This window comes from Amblyomma americanum, chromosome 3 (genome assembly GCF_052857255.1).
Source record: "Amblyomma americanum isolate KBUSLIRL-KWMA chromosome 3, ASM5285725v1, whole genome shotgun sequence".
Taxonomy (NCBI): Eukaryota; Metazoa; Arthropoda; class Arachnida; order Ixodida; family Ixodidae; genus Amblyomma; species Amblyomma americanum.
The window spans coordinates 176328138-176348582 of NC_135499.1; the positions used below are offsets into that span (position 1 = coordinate 176328138).

Sequence of the window (20445 nt, forward strand, 5' to 3'; positions counted from 1 at the left end):
GGCCTACCGAAAAGTTGCCTTGTAAGTATTTTGCGTTTTTGGAGGTTTTTTTTTAGCATTCGAAACTTTCGGAAATTTTACATCTCGACCTCTAGGTATGCGACAGACCGTGAAGAATTTCTGAGTCACGTGGTCTTGCTAGACTAAAACGCAGTCTGTTAAAGTGGTCGAATCAGGAGTACGAAAAAAAAGATTTATTTTCCCAAACTGACACGAAAATGGTTTAGAGGCCATCTGTGCCAACGCTGCCTGCATCGCATACAAATACGGCAGATATGAGGCAAAAAAAAAATGTCAATGGCCTTGCTGATGTTGTTCTTTGAACATACCATTGTCTGAGCTAAAACCTGCAGACACCAGACGAATCACGTTACGGGCTAAAAAACAAATACAACAGCGATATTCCTGCTCCACACGCGCTTTTACGCCTTCAAACAAAATAACAAATAAGACAAAAACTTTCCTCATTTTACGTTGCTGGAGCAAATCCAAAGAGGGCACAGTAAAAAAAAAAAACATGCTTGGAGCTCCAACTTTGCTATTTACACATTCTACCTCTCAGGAATGTCTGAGGGAATGCACTGAAACTCACGAGATGTCTCGGTTTCGCGTGTCTGTACCGTGGAAGCAAGGCTCTCTTTTGTACCTCGGAATAGGCCCGCCTTATACGACTAGGTCTTTGCGAAACGGGGAAAAAAAGTGTAAAAGAAACATTTTGCGCCGTCGTTTCTATTATTTCCTTTGTTACTGCTTTTTCATCTGAGTGCGCCGGATCCTCTCGTTTGTGCAGCGGGCACGGAAGAGGAACCGGAAGTGCACTCCCGGCAGGTTCAGAGCGGCAGTGTGGTCAAGCCGGCTGGGAGATACGCCTCGAACCAAGACAAGGGTCGCCTTCATTCATATGCAGATATCTCGAAGCGCCGAGAGGGTCGCTCGTTCTTTCAGCGCAGGGAGTGCAGGCGTGCCCCGTACATTCCTTTCTGAGAAACGCGGTCTGACCCCAGCACGGCAGGGACACGGCATTGGCGATCTCCATGGCTGCATTCAGCCCACGCCGGAACCGAAAGCCTGCTTTGTAGTGAGGATCGGACTTGGATAGGAGGAAAAATACGCAAGAACGAGGCTACCGAAGGGGGCAGGGGGTTAATGAAAAGAATGTGCTCATAGTAAGCTTTAGAAAAAAAAATCCACTAGCTGAAATAGACTAACTCTAGAAGCATTTGTTGTAGCTTAAAACATGCAATAGGCACATACGAGGCGTTTTCTGAAGAAGAAAAAAAGAAACTTAGGAGAACTTTGAACAGCAGAACGCAATGCTTTACGCAGATTGTTAATATTGTTGTTTAGTATGGCTTCTGCTTAGGAACCACTGTTTGCATTAAATCATTTGCCGTGCAGCAAGTGCATTTCAACGCAATAGTGGGTCATGCTACCTCACAATTAATAAAGTAGTACACAATAAATTAGAAGAACAATCTGTGGGTAAACGTGCAAGGACGCGATGCATAAGTGAATTAAAATCTGCATACGGGGATACGGTGGCCGCAGCTGGCAAATGACAAAGTTAATTGGAAATACATAGAAGAGGCCTTTGTCCTGCAGTGGGCATAGTCAGGCTGCTGCTGCTGCTGCTTCTGATGATGATGACTAAATTTCAGTGACTCGAAGATAAGTAAAAGAAAAATTTCTCGCAACGCAATTACGCGCCGTCCGGAACGACGTTTTTGGCCAAGCTGAAAGCAATTGCTGGATAGGTCGGCAGTACTTTCAGAACAAAAAATAACAGGTAATTCTCTGCAAGAACAATACTTGCAGAACAAAAACGTTTTGAACGACTCCCTTCCTTGTTTTGCTGTCTGTAATTATTTCTCAAGTGAAAGAAAAGGCACGCGCACAAACCTCGGGAGAATAGACTATGTCGTTTCTGATTGTGTTCCTAATATGGGGAGAACCCGCGCGTTTTTCAAGAGCCTCATCCTATCGTCATCTACTGCGCCGCTCTGCTAGAAAACGAGAGTTGAGTGGAGCGACCCCGAAAGTAGCGACGAATGTTTTAAACGAATTACTGCCGAGCCTCGCTTCTTTATACCCGAGCCTGATCCCTTATAAACCCCAACCAGTCCTCTTTTCGAGCACGCATGCAGCTTGCGAATAGCGCATGTTTAGCGTTTCACCGTCCGCTCCAGGGCATACAACCGAGCCGTTCTCCGACAGCGCTGCAGCCAGGATAATTAGCCCGTATCACCTGGCATAGGGGATCCGCCACCTCGCCACTCCACATGCATTCATCTTTTGTTCTTTAATTGCCTCTGCGCACGTGCTCTCCTCACTCGCTAAGTGGAGTGGGCAGTAATGAAAGGCAGGAGGGTCTTTCGAATCTGGATGGAAAGGACAGTAAGCGCTGTGGTCGGCCTCGCGATCCGGGGATTGCAGGGACTGAAAGAGAGGGGGATCCGATTGGAAAGAAAGAAGAACGGAGACGTAGGCGTTACACCTGTCCCACTAATCTACCGGACCCCGAATTTCTGTGAGAGAGTTTTAATTGTAGGGCAGGGCGATGACGGTAACGTAAGTTGAGGGTCCAAAGTTAGATCGCTGGCAGAATTAATCTCTGCGTGTGCTTTTTAACGTAACAAAGTTGGAAATATGCACTTTTACAGTGGGGATGCATAATGACTGGTGCTGTGAGTGTAATTAGCGAGCGCTGACTCAGCCACGTGTACGACCACTTTTCATGACAGTGTTTTATCCTTTAGGGTAGTGTATATCTCGTTCACATTAGGAAGAAAAATTAAACTAAGTTCATTTATATGCGCTCGTCGATTTCGCGACAGATGACGATGTTATTTTCCAGCCGGTCACGCTGTTATGAAATATATAGTGGAGAGGAACTCCAGCTTAGGATTTCACGTTGAAACTGACGCTTGAATATTAGAGTACCGGCTGTTGAATTTATCCAAGTGCATGCGCTTGAAAGCGTAAAATTAAAAGAGGCAAGTTCGGCTGTTCAACGAACCGTTGTGGCGGCTCAGTGGTTATGCGTTGGGACATTGAGCAGAGGGAGGGGCTTCTATTAGTCGCTCGCTGCTTCTGCAGCTCGATGCGGCCGAATCGACGGCACTCCAGCGTGTTATTGAATACTACAGGCGATCGAAACAAATCCGGAGACCATCACTGAAGCATGACTCATATTCCGATTTCGACTTTGAAACGCACGGACTCTTTTTCTTTGTATCGTTCTGGGAAGAACGCACCCGTTTTAGCGCTTTTATTTTGTGGCTAACTTAAGTCGCCTAAATAAAACCGGACGGTTCGTATTTACAGTGTTTAAGCGCCTGTCCGCGCACTCTACAATGATATAGATCCTGAGAAAACAATGGCATGTGAGCCTGGGCTAATTGTTAATTCATGATTAACGTTAAGTGCGTAAGTACCCAACGACAGAGCAAGAGATCTGATGCAGTGCCCACGACACATGTGCCCTATACGTCTACTGTCTCGCTCTTTCCTCGTCTCTATTTGCTCGCTTAACGTAAATCTTAGATAAAGCAAAGATTTTTTCCGCCGTTGTTCCATGTTTTGTTCTCATGAATGATCCATTTTCTGTTCGCAAGAGAATACGAGGGAGTTCCTAAGGGAGCAGATTGATGCACCAGATGGGAGGAGATGTTTTGCATTCTAAAGTAAGCAGAAATACAAAGCTCAAAATGAAAGTAGAAATAATGAATGAGTGAGGAACCGAAAGACAGGCGCCAAATTTTCTCAATGAAGAAAAGATAAAAATAAAAGAAGAACCTGAAATGATAAAAAACACAATTTAAAAGAAGAAAAACAAAGTTAGTGTTTTCTGGTGAGTCGAAGCCTAATGATCCACAAGTCCAATGCGACGTCGATTAGTGCCGAATTTGTACATTTTCTTCCCCGTCCGAAGAAAAGTTGGCGTAGAACAGAGAACTTGGTTCAAAGAACACGAAGAAACTGTTGAGCTTTTACGCCACGAAAAAGCGGCGCGAATATTGAGACTGAAACACGACGTTTTAAATACAGACGTGAAAAGGGGGACCACTAGGGCCAAATGAAAGCCACCGTCGCATATTCTCCTGTTTGTCTTCAAGGAATAGAACAGCGAGCCCTCACATTTGACTGAAAAGAGGGGAAAGGAAACAACAAAAAAACGATGAATTTCTTTGTTGACGCGCCTTCTGGACAGAGAACATGCGAGTGTGAGAAGAATAATATGTAAGAAAGGAGCACGCGGCGGGGTTGAATGTTCATCGATTTATGTTTGTGTCGCGCTTTCGCCCCCAAAATCGGAATCGATTTTGCATTAAGCGAATGTCGTCGCCACCTTGCGTATATGGCTAGCGCGCGCTGTGGCTGGTGTGACCCAGTCGAGGAGCGCTGCACACACGCCGTGGCTTGAACCACTAATGCCGCCGCTGCTGTTTTTTGTGCCAGAGCTGCTGCTGGTACGTTGCTGCTACTGTCGAGCTCTGAAGAGAATGCGCAATGTACAATAATATCTCAGGCAAGCATCGGCGGCGGTACAGCAAGCCTGCTCCTCCCCCTTCTCCTTCCCTCCCACTTCCACCCACCTCTGCGCTGATTCTGCTTTATCGCATTTGCTGTGTCTCTGAAACGCGAGCGCGATATGGGGTTCTTGGGGCGAAAGAAGCCAAGGAGATGAAAATGCAGTTGATCCACTAGCAGAGTGAGGGGATTTTCCTTTGCTTAAAGAAAGGGTGGATGCGCATATGGTGTAGAAGACAAAGACAAAAATTAAGGCCGAGCATGCGAGTGCAGATGTAGAGCGGATGTTTTTTTTTGTTTTTCACGTCCAGTGTTCAACGCAGCTCATAACCTCCACACCTTCTCTCCACAGTTTGCCTTGATGCTTGCATCGTCAGGCACAAAATGATTAGAGCGGATACAAAAAGAAGAGAAGTGCTGATGCCTTTACCTTGTCACAGCAGTTTGAAATTGAATTGTGGCGAGCATTAATTATCAAATAAGGTTGATAGGGTGCACGCAAAGCTGGATGCATTCGTGCTCTGTTTGTTTTCCCTGAGCTTGAAACTCAGCACTTACTGGAACGCGGTCAACTTTTCGCACATCACGGCTGCTCGCCGTCGAATTTGAAACTGTGATATTCCTAAATCTGCACTGGGCTGTGCCAAGCCCATCCCAGCTCTCTGAAAGTTCCTTTTCGGTATCTCGCTGTAGAGCTGATAGGGAGAGTCTGTCTGTCTGTCTGTCTGTCTGTCTGTCTGTCTGTCTGTCTGTCTGTCTGTCTGTCTGTCTGTCTGTCTGTCTGTCTGTCTGTCTGTCTGTCTGTCTGTCTGTCTGTCTGTCTGTCTGTCTGTCTGTCTGTCTGTCTGTCTGTCTGTCTGTCTGTCTGTCTGTCTGTCTGTCTGTCTGTCTGTCTGTCTGTCTGTCTGTCTGTCTGTCTGTCTGTCTGTCTGTCTGTCTGTCTGTCTGTCTGTCTGTCTGTCTGTCTGTCTGTCTGTCTGTCTGTCTGTCTGTCTGTCTGTCTGTCTGTCTGTCTGTCTGTCTGTCTGTCTGTCTGTCTGTCTGTCTGTCTGTCTGTCTGTCTGTCTGTCTGTCTGTCTGTCTGTCTGTCTGTCTGTCTGTCTGTCTGTCTGTCTGTCTGTCTGTCTGTCTGTCTGTCTGTCTGTCTGTCTGTCTGTCTGTCTGTCTGTCTGTCTGTCTGTCTGTCTGTCTGTCTGTCTGTCTGTCTGTCTGTCTGTCTGTCTGTCTGTCTGTCTGTCTGTCTGTCTGTCTGTCTGTCTGTCTGTCTGTCTGTCTGTCTGTCTGTCTGTCTGTCTGTCTGTCTGTCTGTCTGTCTGTCTGTCTGTCTGTCTGTCTGTCTGTCTGTCTGTCTGTCTGTCTGTCTGTCTGTCTGTCTGTCTGTCTGTCTGTCTGTCTGTCTGTCTGTCTGTCTGTCTGTCTGTCTGTCTGTCTGTCTGTCTGTCTGTCTGTCTGTCTGTCTGTCTGTCTGTCTGTCTGTCTGTCTGTCTGTCTGTCTGTCTGTCTGTCTGTCTGTCTGTCTGTCTGTCTGTCTGTCTGTCTGTCTGTCTGTCTGTCTGTCTGTCTGTCTGTCTGTCTGTCTGTCTGTCTGTCTGTCTGTCTGTCTGTCTGTCTGTCTGTCTGTCTGTCTGTCTGTCTGTCTGTCTGTCTGTCTGTCTGTCTGTCTGTCTGTCTGTCTGTCTGTCTGTCTGTCTGTCTGTCTGTCTGTCTGTCTGTCTGTCTGTCTGTCTGTCTGTCTGTCTGTCTGTCTGTCTGTCTGTCTGTCTGTCTGTCTGTCTGTCTGTCTGTCTGTCTGTCTGTCTGTCTGTCTGTCTGTTGTTGCCAGGAAGAAAGAAAAGGAGAGTGCACAGGCCTGCCCACTGGCTCAAGCCGAGCCACAATCGCATAGATAGTAGGAGAGTTCAAAGATGGGATAGAAAGACACGATAGTAAAGACGCGCTAAAGACAAGGCCGATCCCGGAGGTAGTGCAATACCGGGCCAACCGGTGGCGGGAGTGAAGCATCCTTCAAGCACTCCGCCACATTTCCAAAAATAAGTCCAATTGGACCCGTAACAGATATTCTACGTGGTCCGGACATATGCTCGATGCAAGACGGTCGGAGCTGCGTACTACTTCGCATGGCACTAGGGGGCCGCAGCTTACGCAACAAAATTTAAGAAACTAAAATTGCTCTGGCGTGAAAGAGGCTTGACGCCGAACTAGATAGCGCAAAGCTTCAAAAACTTTCTAAGGCAGGTTGATGTGGACGTTCGATCTTTCACTAACCAGCTCCGTACGCTGGGAAACGCCGCCTTAGCTCCACGTGCAGGTTTGGAGTCTTAGATCCAAGCACGAATCTTGTAAAGAGCTCTTGTACGAGCATATGAAAATCAAATATCTAAAGGGGTCGCGCGACCCGATTAGAAGGTTCACACTTTATCGCAACCCCAGCACAATAGTAAGGGCCTCTATGTCCAAAAAGGCATGTCCCTCAGCCGGCCATTTACCCGCCCCGGTGTCTCAGTGGTTAGGGCGCTCGGCTACTGATCCGGAGTTACCGGGCTCGAACCCGACCTCGGCGGCTGCGTTTTTATGGAGGCAAACCGATAAGGCACCCGTGTGCTGTGCGATGTCAGTGCACGTTAAAGATCCCCATGTGGTCGAAATTATTCCGGAGCCCTCCACTACGGCACCTCTTTCTTCCTTTCTTCTTTCACTCCCTCCTTTATCCCTTCCCTTACGGCGCGGTTCAGGTGACCAACGATATATGAGACAGATACTGCGCCATTTCCTTTCCTCAGAAACCTATTATTATTATTATTATTATTATTATTATTATTATTATTATTATTATTATTATTATTATTATTATTATTATTATTATTATTATTATTATTATTATTATTATTATCTTATGTGTATTGATCTTGTCTCGTGATTTGCTCCTTGTTTGTGTTTAGCCTCTTAACTGTTAATACCCCTGCATTCACCCTGTTATGCGTCGAGTGAATATTCCACACTCGTCCGCTGATTTTGCCGGGCGAAGTCCTTCAAGCCATTGGTGGCTTTGACAGGCCCGTTTCTTGTACTTTGAATTCTTTTGTGCAATAAAATTATTATTATTATTATTATTATTATTATTATTATTATTATTATTATTATTATTATTATTATTATTATTATTATTATTATTATTCAAATCGTGAGAGGAATTCCCCCCGTTTCGCTTATGCACTTGGCGACTATGTTGGTCTCTTCGGTTTTTTCTCTTCTGTCGACTGGTCCGTCTTAAACGAAATCAGCGATGTTGACGAACAAGTCAGTCGCTTCACTGAAATAGTTCTCAATGGTATGCGCCAGTACATACCTGTGCGCACTCCTACTCGTAGCAAGTTTCCGTTCTGGTTTTCCAAGGAACTTAGAACAGCGCTGAAACTTAAGGAGCGGGCCCACCATAAAGCGAAACGCCCTGGGCTGGATACATGGGCAGATGAATTTCGCCGCTTGCGTTCCCTTTGCAAACGCCTGTACAAGCGTGATCATGAGTCCTATCTTGAATATTTAGAGAATAGTGCCTCTAATCGTCCTACTGAATTCTGGAGATACGTTCGCAAACGCTCGAATAAATCTGATAGTCATATTCACTTAGTTGACTCTCATGGGAATGAAATTCGGAACGTCGCTGACGGCTTTGCTCAACACTTTTCCTCCGTGTACAAATCTCCACGTTGCGATTCCGTATGCCTTCCAGCTGGCGCACCTAATTCCGTTCTTCTTGACGAGAAGTTAGTAAGTGAGAGTCTTAAGTGTTTGAAACCATCTTTGTCCCCTGGACCTGATGGCATTCCAGCCGCCATAATAAAAGCCTTCAATAGTACCTTCGTCCCTGTTTTAACCACGATATTGTCACGGTGTTGGTGACAAGAGAGGACCTGTTAGAAGGCAGGGCTCGGCAGCACGTCCTTCAGTTGGCGAGACGGCGAACTTCAACGTCTTTCAAAACGAGAGCACCACGAGCGTCGTCTTCTTTCCGAGCGCCACGAACGCCACCTGGCATTCCTCCCCTCTTAAAAAAAAAAAAAAACACGCGCAGAAGAGCGCGCGAACACAAGCACACACACAAGCACACACAAGCACAATTAATCACACAAGAGAGGCACGAAGATTCTGGGTGGGTCCCCGTGCCAAATACGGCTTCAGGCGCAAAACATGGACGATCTCTGGACGGGGCTTTCGACGGGTTCTCTGCTGGGAAAGTTCAGCGTCCGGTTCTACCTCGTAATTAACGTCGCTGACGCGCCGCAAGACTTTGTAGGGACCGAAATAGCGGCACATGAGTTTTTCGGACAAGCCGCGTCGTCGAACAGGTATCCATACCCAAACCTGGTCGCCGGGATGGTAGGAGACTTGTCTGTGCCGGAGGTTGTATCGCCGCGAGTCTTTGTCTTGTTGCTGGGTGATGTGAATACGGGCTAGCTGACGAGCCTGCTCGGCTTCGTGGGTAAACTCCTCAGCGTCAGCAGAAAGATGGTCATCGGTTGCGCAAGGGAGCATTGCGTCGAGCATCGTCTGAACCTCCCTGCCGTAGAGGAGGCGGAACGGTGTGAAACGGGTCGTCTCTTGAACTGCTGTGTTGTAGGCGAATGTCACGTACGGTATGATCGTATCCCAATTCCTGTGTTGTACATCGACGTACATCGCCAGCATGTCCGCCATAGTCTTATTAAGCCGCTCTGTCAGCCCATTTGCCTGCGGGTGGTAAGCAGTAGTTTTCCGGTGGGTCGTCCCGCTTAGCTGCGAAATTTCGCCCCTATCTTTATGGACGCCCTTTCAAAGTGGTCACTGACCACCACTCCTTGTGTTGGTTGACCAACCTGCGTGACCCGTCTGGACGCCTGGCGCGATGGAGCCTTCGCCTGCAGGAGTTTGACCTCACCATTGTTTATAAGTCCCGGCACTTCAGCAGGAGCCGGAACGAAGGACGCCGGAGCTGGAGCAGGGGACTGCAGGGCTTCGGCGTAGGTGAGACGACGGTCAGGCGCGAAAGGAGGAGGGGATGGACGAGCCTCACCGGCAGGTAAGGACGGCCGGAGCACTTGCTGCACCTCCTCGCGGACAAAGGTCGCCATGGAGCTTTGAGCTGTGGTAGGGGCCCCGTACAGCTGCCGGATTTCTTCGTGCACAATCGACCGTATGAGATCGCGTATCCGGGAGGCATCGGTGCCGTGGAACGGTAACTCGCTGGAAACGGAGGCGGCGGATACGGGTCGATCGTACGCGGATGCTCTTTGCTGAAGAACCCTCTCGATCGTGGAAGACTCAGTGAGGAACTCGGCGACAGTCTTCGGAGGGCTGCGGACAAGGCCGGCAAAAAGTTGCTCCTTGACGCCACGCATGAGATGGCGCAGTTTTTTGTCCTCGGGCATTGCAGGGTCCGCGCGTCTGAAAAGGCGCGTCATGTCCTCGACATACGCTGCAACATTTTCATTGGGCAGCTGAACGCGAGATTGCAGAGCGCGTTCTGCCCGTTCGCGACGATCCGAGCTGCCGTATGTGTCTAGGAGCCGACGCCGGAACTCACTCCAAGAGACCAGCTGATCTTCGCGGTTCTCGAACCAAATCCGAGCGCCGTCCTCCAGGCTAAAGTAGACGTTCCGGAGCTGGGCGGCGTCATCCCACTGGTTGAATGCGGCAACGCGCTCGTAGTGCTGCAACCAGTCTTCCACGTCTTCAAAGATGTCGCCGTGGAAGGACTTCGGGATGCGGGGGTTCTGGAGCGTGAAGTAGGGTGTCGACGCCCCAGGCATTGGGATGCTCAAGGCAGGTTGCTCCGTGGACATACCGGATGGAACAGGCTCGGGGGGTAAGCCTCGAATCCGGCGGCGAGTACGGTGAACAGGCGTCGTGACGGGAATTGGACTGGAGCTCCGACTAACGGTTGGGGTACGGGACATGAGATCGATCCGACCTCCACCAGATTTGTCACGGTGTTGGTGACAAGAGAGGACCTGTTAGAAGGCAGGGCTCGGCAGCACGTCCTTCAGTTGGCGAGACGGCGAACTTCAACGTCTTTCAAAACGAGAGCACCACGAGCGTCGTCTTCTTTCCGAGCGCCACGAACGCCACCTGGCAATATTTAATAACTGTTTGAAAAATTCTGCCTTTCCCCGCGTGTGGAAAACGGCGCGTGTTTTCCCTGTCTTCAAATCAGGAAACAAATCTGATGTTTCGAACTACCGCCCCATTTCTCTTCTTTGTGCAACCTCTAAGCTTTTTGAATTAGCTTTGCACAAAGTACTTTCCTTCCACCTCAAACATGTAATCATACATAATCAGCATGGTTTCATAAAAGGTCGTTCTACTACAACTAACCTTGTGACTTTTATGACGTATACATCAGCTGAAGTCCTTAAGAGGAGTCAGGTAGACGCTGTGTACTGTGATTTGAGCAAAGCTTTCGACGTTGTTACTCACTCATTACTTCTTCAAAAGCTTCTGCTGCTTGAGATCGACGTTTCAATTGTAGCCCTCTTACGCAACTATCTTCTTGATCGGTCCTGCTTTGTCAGTGTAAATGGACAGACCTCATTTGTTTACACTCCAACCAGCGGAGTTCCTCAGGGCTCGGTATTAGGCCCGCTTCTGTTCTCTGTTTTTATCAATGACGTTTCCTCCGTGGTCAAAAACTCCTCGTTTCTCCTTTATGCGGACGATATAAAAATGTTCAAGGCAATACATACTCTTCATGATTGCTTGTCATTGCAATCGGACATATCCGCCTTCTCTGATTGGTGCTTGAAGAATGGGCTCACTCTCAATTCATCTAAAACCAAGGTTGTCTCATTTACGCGTAAAACGCACAGTCTTCTCTACTCTTATTCTGTGAATGGTAGGCCTCTGCCCAGGGTTGATGAAATTAATGACCTCGGCGTACTTTTCGACCGTAGCCTCAGCTTCTCCTCTCATACAAAACGCATTGCTCTAAGGGCTATGCGTACACTCGGCTTCATCTGCAGGCTTTCGAGAGAGTTTCGATCCCAACTCCCTTTCTTAAAGCTCTACCTCTCCATATGCTTGCCGCTTTTGGAATATGCGTCTGTTGTTTGGAGCGGCACTTGCCAGTCGAACTGTGAAAAAATCGACAGAGTTCAGATAAAGTCTTTACGCATATTTCAACATCGGTTTTCTTGCAAAAATTATAGCTCTCATCCCAGACGGAGTAACTCACTGCAGCTTCCTTCTCTTAGCTGCCGTCGCGTGAGGGCAGATATAATTTTCTTGTATAAACTTCTTCATGGTCACATTCTATGCCCTCAGCTCCTAGCGCGTATCCTTTTGCGTGTACCGCGAAAGAGCATAAGGGAATTCAGACCATTTCAAGTTTCTGCGCTCCTGCACTCCCTCTCCCCTCTGGACAGAATGCAAAAGTTGTTTAATTCTCTTTGTCCTCACCTTGATATATTCGAAAATTCTCTCCCTTCCTTTATATTGAATGTCCGTGACGTTCCACTTTGAGCACTCTTTTTCTCATACATAACTTCCCATTTCATGCATTTTGTCTTTACTACACTTGTGCGTTTGCACCGGTATTATATTGTTTTTTCTCTCCTTAATTGTACATCACGTGTACTTGTTTTCATTATTATTATTTCTTTAATACTGTGTACTCACGCCTGATTGTCTGTAACGCGTTCACTAATTACATTTCTTATTGTGTATGATTGTATTTCTAGCTTGTATTTCAGAGATCTCTTATTCGTTCATATTAGTATTGGCTTTATTCTTGTTTGTATTTTGATATATGCTGTACTTGGCTGTTATCGGTCGTTCTTGTGTTCATTCTCTTTGTTTATTGTTTTATTAGTTATTTATATGTCTGTTGCCTGTTCTAGCTGTTTTCATTTACCGCTGTTCTCGCTGTTTCCTTGTTCTCGCTTTTTTGTTTCATGCTTGCTGTCGCGCCTAGTTTATGTGTCTTTTTTTTCTATCGCCTTGACTGCTGCATTACCTCCCCTGAGTGTCTTCCTTTGTAGTGAAATAAATGTACATTTTGTTCGTGTGAATGGTGTACCAGCACCAAGACCTTTGGGTTGTTCCTGGGCACCGAAAAAATAAAGATTGATTGATTGATTGATTATTATTATTATTATTATTAGCAGTCGACCCGAAGCCAGCTCTGAATCTCGCGTGGCTCGACTGACGCAGTGCCGAGAGGAGACTCCGGAGTCGAGATTATTGCTTCCTTAATCGTCATCTCTCGTCGGGTTTGTCCACCTGCAGCTTCGTCGTTCAAACTCTTAACCTTGCTTATTCGCGCAGTGAAAGCCCCTACTTCGGCTGTCTGAAAGTAGTTTTCTCTCTCGCAATACAAAGGAACTCCTTTATTTTGTTCCGCAGTCTGGTGCTGATGGCAGTAAATGCTAGAAAATGGCCCTTTTTTAACGCTTAAAACTACTACGCAGCGCCGTATGCCAAGTGTCGTGACTAATATACCTCACCCTACAGGACAAACAGCCGATAGGAATTTTCCGTGAGGAGTTCGGGACGAGAGAGACCAAGCATGGTCACAAATTTCTCTTTTCTGTCTGCCATAATAAGCATTGTAGCATCTTGCTGCGAGAGCGCTTCGTGTTTAATGCAATGAGCAGTGCTTGAGTGAAATACAGTGGTGAAAAAGAAAATGCCAACACAGAAAAGGACGCGTTCACAAGAAGAAGGAGTAGACAGGACGACGCTGGAAACAGAACTGAATTTTACTCGCTGAAAATTGTCACAGCAGGGACGGGCGTACGTGCGCGTAAGCAACAACGCTGACGCGCGCGCGCGGCGCGCGCGCGCACACACACACACACACACACACACACACACACACACACACACACACACACACACACACACACACACACACACACACACACACACACAAACACACACACACACACACACACACACACACACACACACACACACACACACACACACACACACACACACACACACACACACACACACACACACACACACACACACACACACACACACACACACACACACACACACACACACACACACACACACACACACACACACACACACACACACACACACACACACACACACACACACACACACACACACACACACACACACACACACACACACACACACACACACACACACACACACACACACACACACACACACACACACACACACACACACACACACACACACACACACACACACACACACACACACACACACACACACACACACACACACACACACACACACACACACACACACACACACACACACACACACACACACACACACACACACATTTGATGGTGCAGGTGCTGATATCCTGAAACGTGACAAACTATGATGTCCTGTTCATGAAATTGTATTCTCTTGCAGTAAACCTGACCGAGCTGTTGCTGACCCATTCAATCCCTAACTTGTTGACTTGGAATGCTTCTAAGATTTATCTTTCTATTGGTGCGTTTCCGGGGCCGATAATTCTGACATTATTGAAGACGGTTTCTGGTTTATGGGAGCTTAACGTCCCAAAGTGACCCAGGCTATGAGAGACGCCGTAGTGAAGGACTCTGGAAATTTAGGCCACCTACGGTACTTTAACACGCACTGACATCGCACAGTACATGGGCCTCCTTAATTTCGCCTCCATCGAAATGCAACCGCCGCAGCCGAGATCAAACCCGTGTGTTTCGAGTCAGCATCCGAGCGCCATAGCCACTTAGCCACCGCGGTGGCTTATCGAAGAGAGGGTAAAGTGTTGATAAATGTTGAAATGTCTACGTAGACTGACTGCGTTATCCGGCTTCAGCGATTTGCGGTGCTGTCTTAAGCGTTTTCTGCCCTTCTTTTCCGTAACCATGCACTAACTGGTACTACTCACTACGCTTCTTCAATCCATTTGTACTCCGTTTGGACATAATTATGGGCCGCTACGCGAATTATAGTAACCGCCCCACTACGACGTAGCGCAGATTGTTTCGTTTGTTGCCCATTTCTCTTAATATTTCTAGCTGTGGGAGCTTTAAGCTTTTGCTCAAAAGATTTATGAATGGCATTTTAGTGTGCCGCGTATTGAGAGCGAATGGCAGGTCATGTTAGACCTTCGGTTGTTATTCTCTAGTCTGTTTCTTCTTTAGCATCTCAAGAAAATCTACAGTTGAAGAGAAAGAGCCACCAAAGCCCCACCCTCACAACTTAGCGATCCCGGAAAAAGAAATGTCCAAAATGTAAGGAACAAGTTGTACTTTATTCGCCTCGGGTGTTAACACGAATGAACTTAGAGATAGAGACAAAGGATTAGAGATAAAGGGTATGAAAACCCCGGAAAGCCCTAAATGGGAACAGCGTTGCGCGTGTTAACATGTAACGTCAGTGAGCGTCATCTGGTGCCAAAAAGTGCGAATGGTTAGATCGTGGTTAGCGGTAACCTTTTTTAGTAGCTTCTCTGAAACTCCCTTAATCTAGTTACTTCGTTCAGTGATTTTGCCGTAAGGTAGAGCTTTTTAGAATCGCTGTTTGTGAACTCAAAGGACGGCCCGATAGAGTTAGTCTTCCTGGATGGTACATAAAAGCGTGCCAGGGCAAAACAAATGCTCAAGACATCGTAAATTTTTTCGGCTTGCGGAACACACAATCGATAGCTGCAGTTTCAGCTGAAGTTCCTGTTTTTTTTTCTTTTTTTTCTTCCGCATAGTGGAACGTTTGGGGAGCAGACTCGTTTCTCACCGGAGAAATTTCCCTTCGGGCTGCTTTGTTTAAGCCTTGGCGTTTTTACGGCTTGGTTCATGCACTGCTCGTATATTTCCCCGGCAATAGCTAAAACCGAGGCAGAAAATACGCGAGGCGCCTGCATCTGCAGTGACTCACCGGAGCGATGCAGGCGCTTATGAACCACAAACGAAAACGAAGACAAGTAGGAAACTTAACTGAAACTCATTCCACGGCTCATTTCCTGCTTAAAAGCTGTAAACATCTAACCGAATTTGCTATGCCGCGAACGCGCCCGTGCGCCACGCTCAGGTATACTAACAGCTACGACGAAGTGGAAGCTTAACTCGCCAGCTCTCATAAACGTAGGCGCATATGTGCGTGATACGTTTGGTTGAATATGTGCGCTAGGGTCAGGGGAAAAGGAGGCAGGAGGAGAATGCGGACAAGCTTGCATACTAATAGCTCTCCGAAACAGAGGCAAATCGCTGCTGCCCCGGCTGACAAGGCCGTAGGGAAGCTCGCGCGGGGGGCTCTTGTGTTTTCTCCCCTGAGCCGTGCATAAGCTCTCGCGTGTCGACCGCAGGGCTTCTGCGCTGATCTCGGGGGTTGGGATACGCTCGGTGCGCAGCGATCCTCCCCACTCGTCCTCACATCTCATCCTCTCTCTTGCTCTGCCGTGGAGCGTGACAGCAGGGGACACGCCCTCGCGTTCACAGGGCTTCGCCCGAAGTGCGCGCCTGCGAACACGCAGGCCGGGAGATCGGAAGCGGAGGGAAGATATATAAGAAGAGATACAGAGCTGAGAAACAAATGCCGGTAAAGGATGGGTGTAATAAGAGGTGCTAAGAAACAAAAAAAGTAAAGGGAAGGAATAAACTGAGGCGAAGGGTTGGGGGGGTATCACCGGAGGCGGGAGGTGCCATGGGCGTCAATCCATCATCACGTCAGCTCTAGCGCCGATCCGGGTGCCCGGCGCGCACTTGGACACGTCAATTTCTTCTCGAAACGCTCTGGTGCTCCGAAAAGCATTTGGGCGGAGAAAAAAAAAAAGGGGGGGGGGACGCCTTGTATGAATGAAGAGGAGGCACGTTAGGTAGCGAAAGTGAGGATCTGACAGCTCTTACGCGGGACGCGGGTGTGATGCGTCTATCCCTGTTTCCTTTCCAGTTATTCCCGTTTTTCCCTTACTTTCCTTGTTTCCCAACTACCTTTTTACGCAGTCAAGAGGAACTCGCCAAAGTTTTTACCCTTCGAGGGAGGGAGCCGAGTATGAGCAAGCAGCGAAACAGGGCGTTGTTTCGTCTTTGTTTTGCTCTTGCGACCCCCTTCCCACAAAAGAAGGATCGGAAAGGGGAAAAAATGAAAATACGAGCAAAAATCAAAAGGACTGCGTAGAGAGAAAAGAGGAGGCAAGAAAGAGTGACGCGTGACACAAAACGACAACGCGCCTTTAATTTTATTCTTGCTGCGCTGCTCCCCCCCCCCCCCCCCCCCCCCCCCCTCCGTTTGGCGGACGTGCTGTCAGCCTGCTGTCTTGTAGGCGACGCGTAAACGATAGGTGCACGGGATGAAAAGAAGGCAATGACAAGTGCGGCGTGGAATTTCGCCCCTGGACAAAAATAATAATAAAGAATGCTTCTAAACAGGATCATTGCAAATGTAAGAAGCACGAAAAGTCGCAACGCACACGCAAACACGTGCATGCGTACATTCGAGAGTTGTTGGTGGAGCCTATTTTCATATTCACCGTCAAAATAAATATTCAAAGAGATAAAGGAGACAAATAGCCGTAATGTGCACCGGAGCACCGAATAAACAACAGCAACGACGACGCAAACAACAAGCACCTTCAGCAGCAGCAAGGAAGTAGGCGCAAGCAGCGACAAAGTAAGCTGGGTGGAACTTTGAGAAGCAAGAACAGTTCCGAGCCACTGGAAAGAACCGGCGTAGAAAATGCGTGCACTACTGTGGCGTATAAGAAGGCAGTCGAGGTAGAACCACCTATCTCAACTTTCTCGCGCATGCATGAATACCGACGTGGACGGCCGTAGCGGCGCAAAATAGATCCAGCAGGCCGGGAAATGAGGAGTCAGAAATTCGACTCTATTCATCTCGGCAGCCTTGGCCCAAGCTGTATGTACGGGTCGACACAAGAGGCAGAACAAGGGGTAACGGCATCAACGAAGGGAGCAACGAAAGCAAGGGAGGAAACTTTTATTAAAGAAGCTTTCAGTCACGTGACAAGGCGGGTGTGCAAACTGCACTGCACCACTCGCTCGTGCGGTTGCGAGGCTCGGCTGTTTTGGCTCGTCGAGCGCACGGCAGGGTCCGCTGGCATACATGAATACCAAGGGCGTTTCCCTTGGCATGGTGCCGGGTCGAAATGACACGAGCAAGCGCGGAACGTAGTCCCCCGAGGAAACACGCGGCGGAAAGATGCAGGGAGCGTTGGGACTGCACTTTTCGCTGCCCCATCAAGAGTAGCTGGAGGCGCAGCAACATCTTCATTGCGAGCGTTTTTCTGCCTGCGCGTCGGTGGCGTCGTCTACGTAGCAGCCGACGCCATTTCTAACTTCAGCAGCGCACTTCGTCTGCAGGAACGTGATAGCAGCGATAAGAAAGGTTGCGAGTAAAAAAAAAATGGTTGAAGCGCATTTGCCCGGGGGATTCTTGAGGCGCGTGAAAGGTGCCTGGAGTCGTTTTCGAGGTGGAAACCGGTCCGTGAAAGTGGTAATGGTGAGATTCTAGCTAGCCCGCTCAGTCTTTACCAGTTGGCAAGTAAGAAGGCACTTGCGCAGCGTATACGACCGCACTTCACTATCGCCACGATCGGAAACTTCCGACGCAGCACCGTGATGTGCTCGAAAATGCACTGAGCCCTGATGTACAAAAGGGCTCATACACTTGTCCTGTTTTGCGGAGTCGTCAGACAGTGGAGGCAGATGTTACTTAACCGAATCCTCAGTTTATTAAATGTATACCATTGTCCGCATATCATGCTTCAATAAAAATTGGACAGAAAAGTTTCTAACCAGGAATTCATTCGGACCATTTGAGATGAAGTCAGCAATGCTGACACATGGGGCCAGAAGTCCCAAGAGGCGACTTCGGCTTTGATTTCTTCACGTCGGTGTTTTTTTACTTGCTCGAGGAGATATATTTTTTCTCCCCTTCCCGTTCGCCAGTATAGAGTAGCAGGCCAGATATTTTTCAGGCCAACCTCTCTGCCTTTCAAGTCAATAAAAGCTCTCTCTTGAAGCGTTCTACAGATTTCAGGAGGGCTGATTTAGGGAGATTTTAGGGGACACAACGGCGTCGTCTGCATGTGGCAGATAATTCATGTACATCAAGACAAAACGTGACAGCCCCTTTGACGTGAGCACCTTACGCATAGGTGTTCACGTGTTGGCCAAGCTTTGTCAAGCTGAGAAGACAACCGACAGAAGCACATAAACACCCGATGCGTCATAATGGCCCAACCTTTGGGCAATATGAGCTCGTCTGACGCGTGAATGGCAGGATAATTCAACCAAACTTGAGTGCGAAAGACAGCATTTTATTATTGCCTAATGCAAAGCTTAAGACTTCAATGCACAACACATTACCTCCCTTTTACTGAATGTCCATGCGATGTACCTGCGCAGACTGATGGCATGATTACAAACAAATACAGCAGGAGTTCATTAATTGTAACCTTTAGGCTAAGTAAAAAGACAAAGAAATGAAGAAAAGTTAGGCACAGAAGAAAATTTAACCACAGAAATTAAGATTTTGCCGCTTTTTTCTGATATCTATTGGCTTTTCAAATCTACTGGCTTCTTCTCCCTTTTATAAAAGGGAGTGCTGTAGAGGACAGCTTACTCAATTTTTACTCCTTTCTATTTAGACTGTGTGTCGTAAATAACAAGGGTATTTTACACCCTGAACACAGTATGTCTGCATGACCATGCTCTATGTACGCGCACAAGTGAAGTAGATAGAAAAGACACAAACATGATGGATAGATGAGGAAAATTGTAAATTGTGGGTTTGAACATCCCGAATGGACACATGAGCTATGAGGGACGCCGTATTGGAGGGCTCCGGGTTATTTCGGCCACCCATGATTAATTAACGTACGCTAAAAAAGCACAAAACAAGGGTGATTTTTTTTTTGTTTCGCTTGCGTCGAAATATGGCTCCCGCAACCGGGATCGAACCTGCAACCTCGGGATCAGCGGCCGAAATCCAAATCAGCTGAATCGCCACGGCGGCTGATAGAGGAAGAATATGAGCTTATTTTTCAAAAGGGTTCTCCGCAGGAAACTTTGGTTAGGAGGAGGATTCCTTAGTTTATTAAAACGAGCGAAAAGATAACAACGAGAAGGTCGGTAAACCCGCCTACCACTATTGAGCACACAAAATATTTCTATACAGCAGAAAAAAGAGAGACGAAAAAATAAAGGAAAGAACAGGGATCCGCGGAGTGAAAAATCGAAACGAGCTGAAGAATGATGCTCCGGAGAGCCAGCCAACCACACTGTTCCGAGTACCTGCAGCGCAGGGCTCTGAAGGGCTCTCGCGTTCCTTCTTGGGAAGAGCACAAAAATAACTTGGATCACTCGTGGTTTCGTCTCTACGGAAGGCACAGCTCAACGTGAGATAAAAAGAAAAGAAAGGAAATGAGAAAGACAGAAGAAATGCTTGAAACGGGAATGGAAACAGAAAAGGCAGAAGCGAGTACGAGCAAAACCCCCTTACTTGCTTCCGAGGAGTTGTAGTGGGGGATCTGGGTCGGGTCGAACAGTGACGCAGCGAAGCGTGTTGTTCTTTCACGCACTCTATCTGCGTATAGGGCCCGGGATGCCCTCGCGGCAGCCAGGTTCTGCGCCCAGTACTCGCAGAAGAATGGGGAGCTTTCGACTACCGCGATGTCGGCTCTCGCCGCTCCTTCCGTCCTGACTCCTTTTCCCGCCTCCCTTCCGCATCTCGTCTGCGGTGGTGTTGAATGCAAGCGCCGAGGGAATTGTTCTTTACGATCCGTCGAGCTTCTTTCTTTGTGCTTGCGCTGGCCGTCGCCCCGAGGCCGTCTTTGTTGGAATCGCAATTCTTGTTCACTCTTATCGACGGCGAGGCTCGAAGCCTAAATCAGGCTCACAAAGGAAGAGGGAAGGAAGGTGAAGGCACTTGTACGCATCTCCAAAA

At 47.9% G+C, this 20445-nt stretch overlaps 1 protein-coding gene and 1 pseudogene across 2 annotated transcripts in view; both read right to left on the reverse strand.

The window, feature by feature from the left end:
- LOC144125501 (neuroligin-4, Y-linked-like) overlaps positions 1-20445 on the reverse strand; it is a 338755-nt gene that overhangs the window by 110391 nt on the left and 207919 nt on the right. The window lies entirely within an intron of this gene.
- LOC144126410 (U2 spliceosomal RNA) lies at positions 6469-6621 on the reverse strand (annotated as a pseudogene).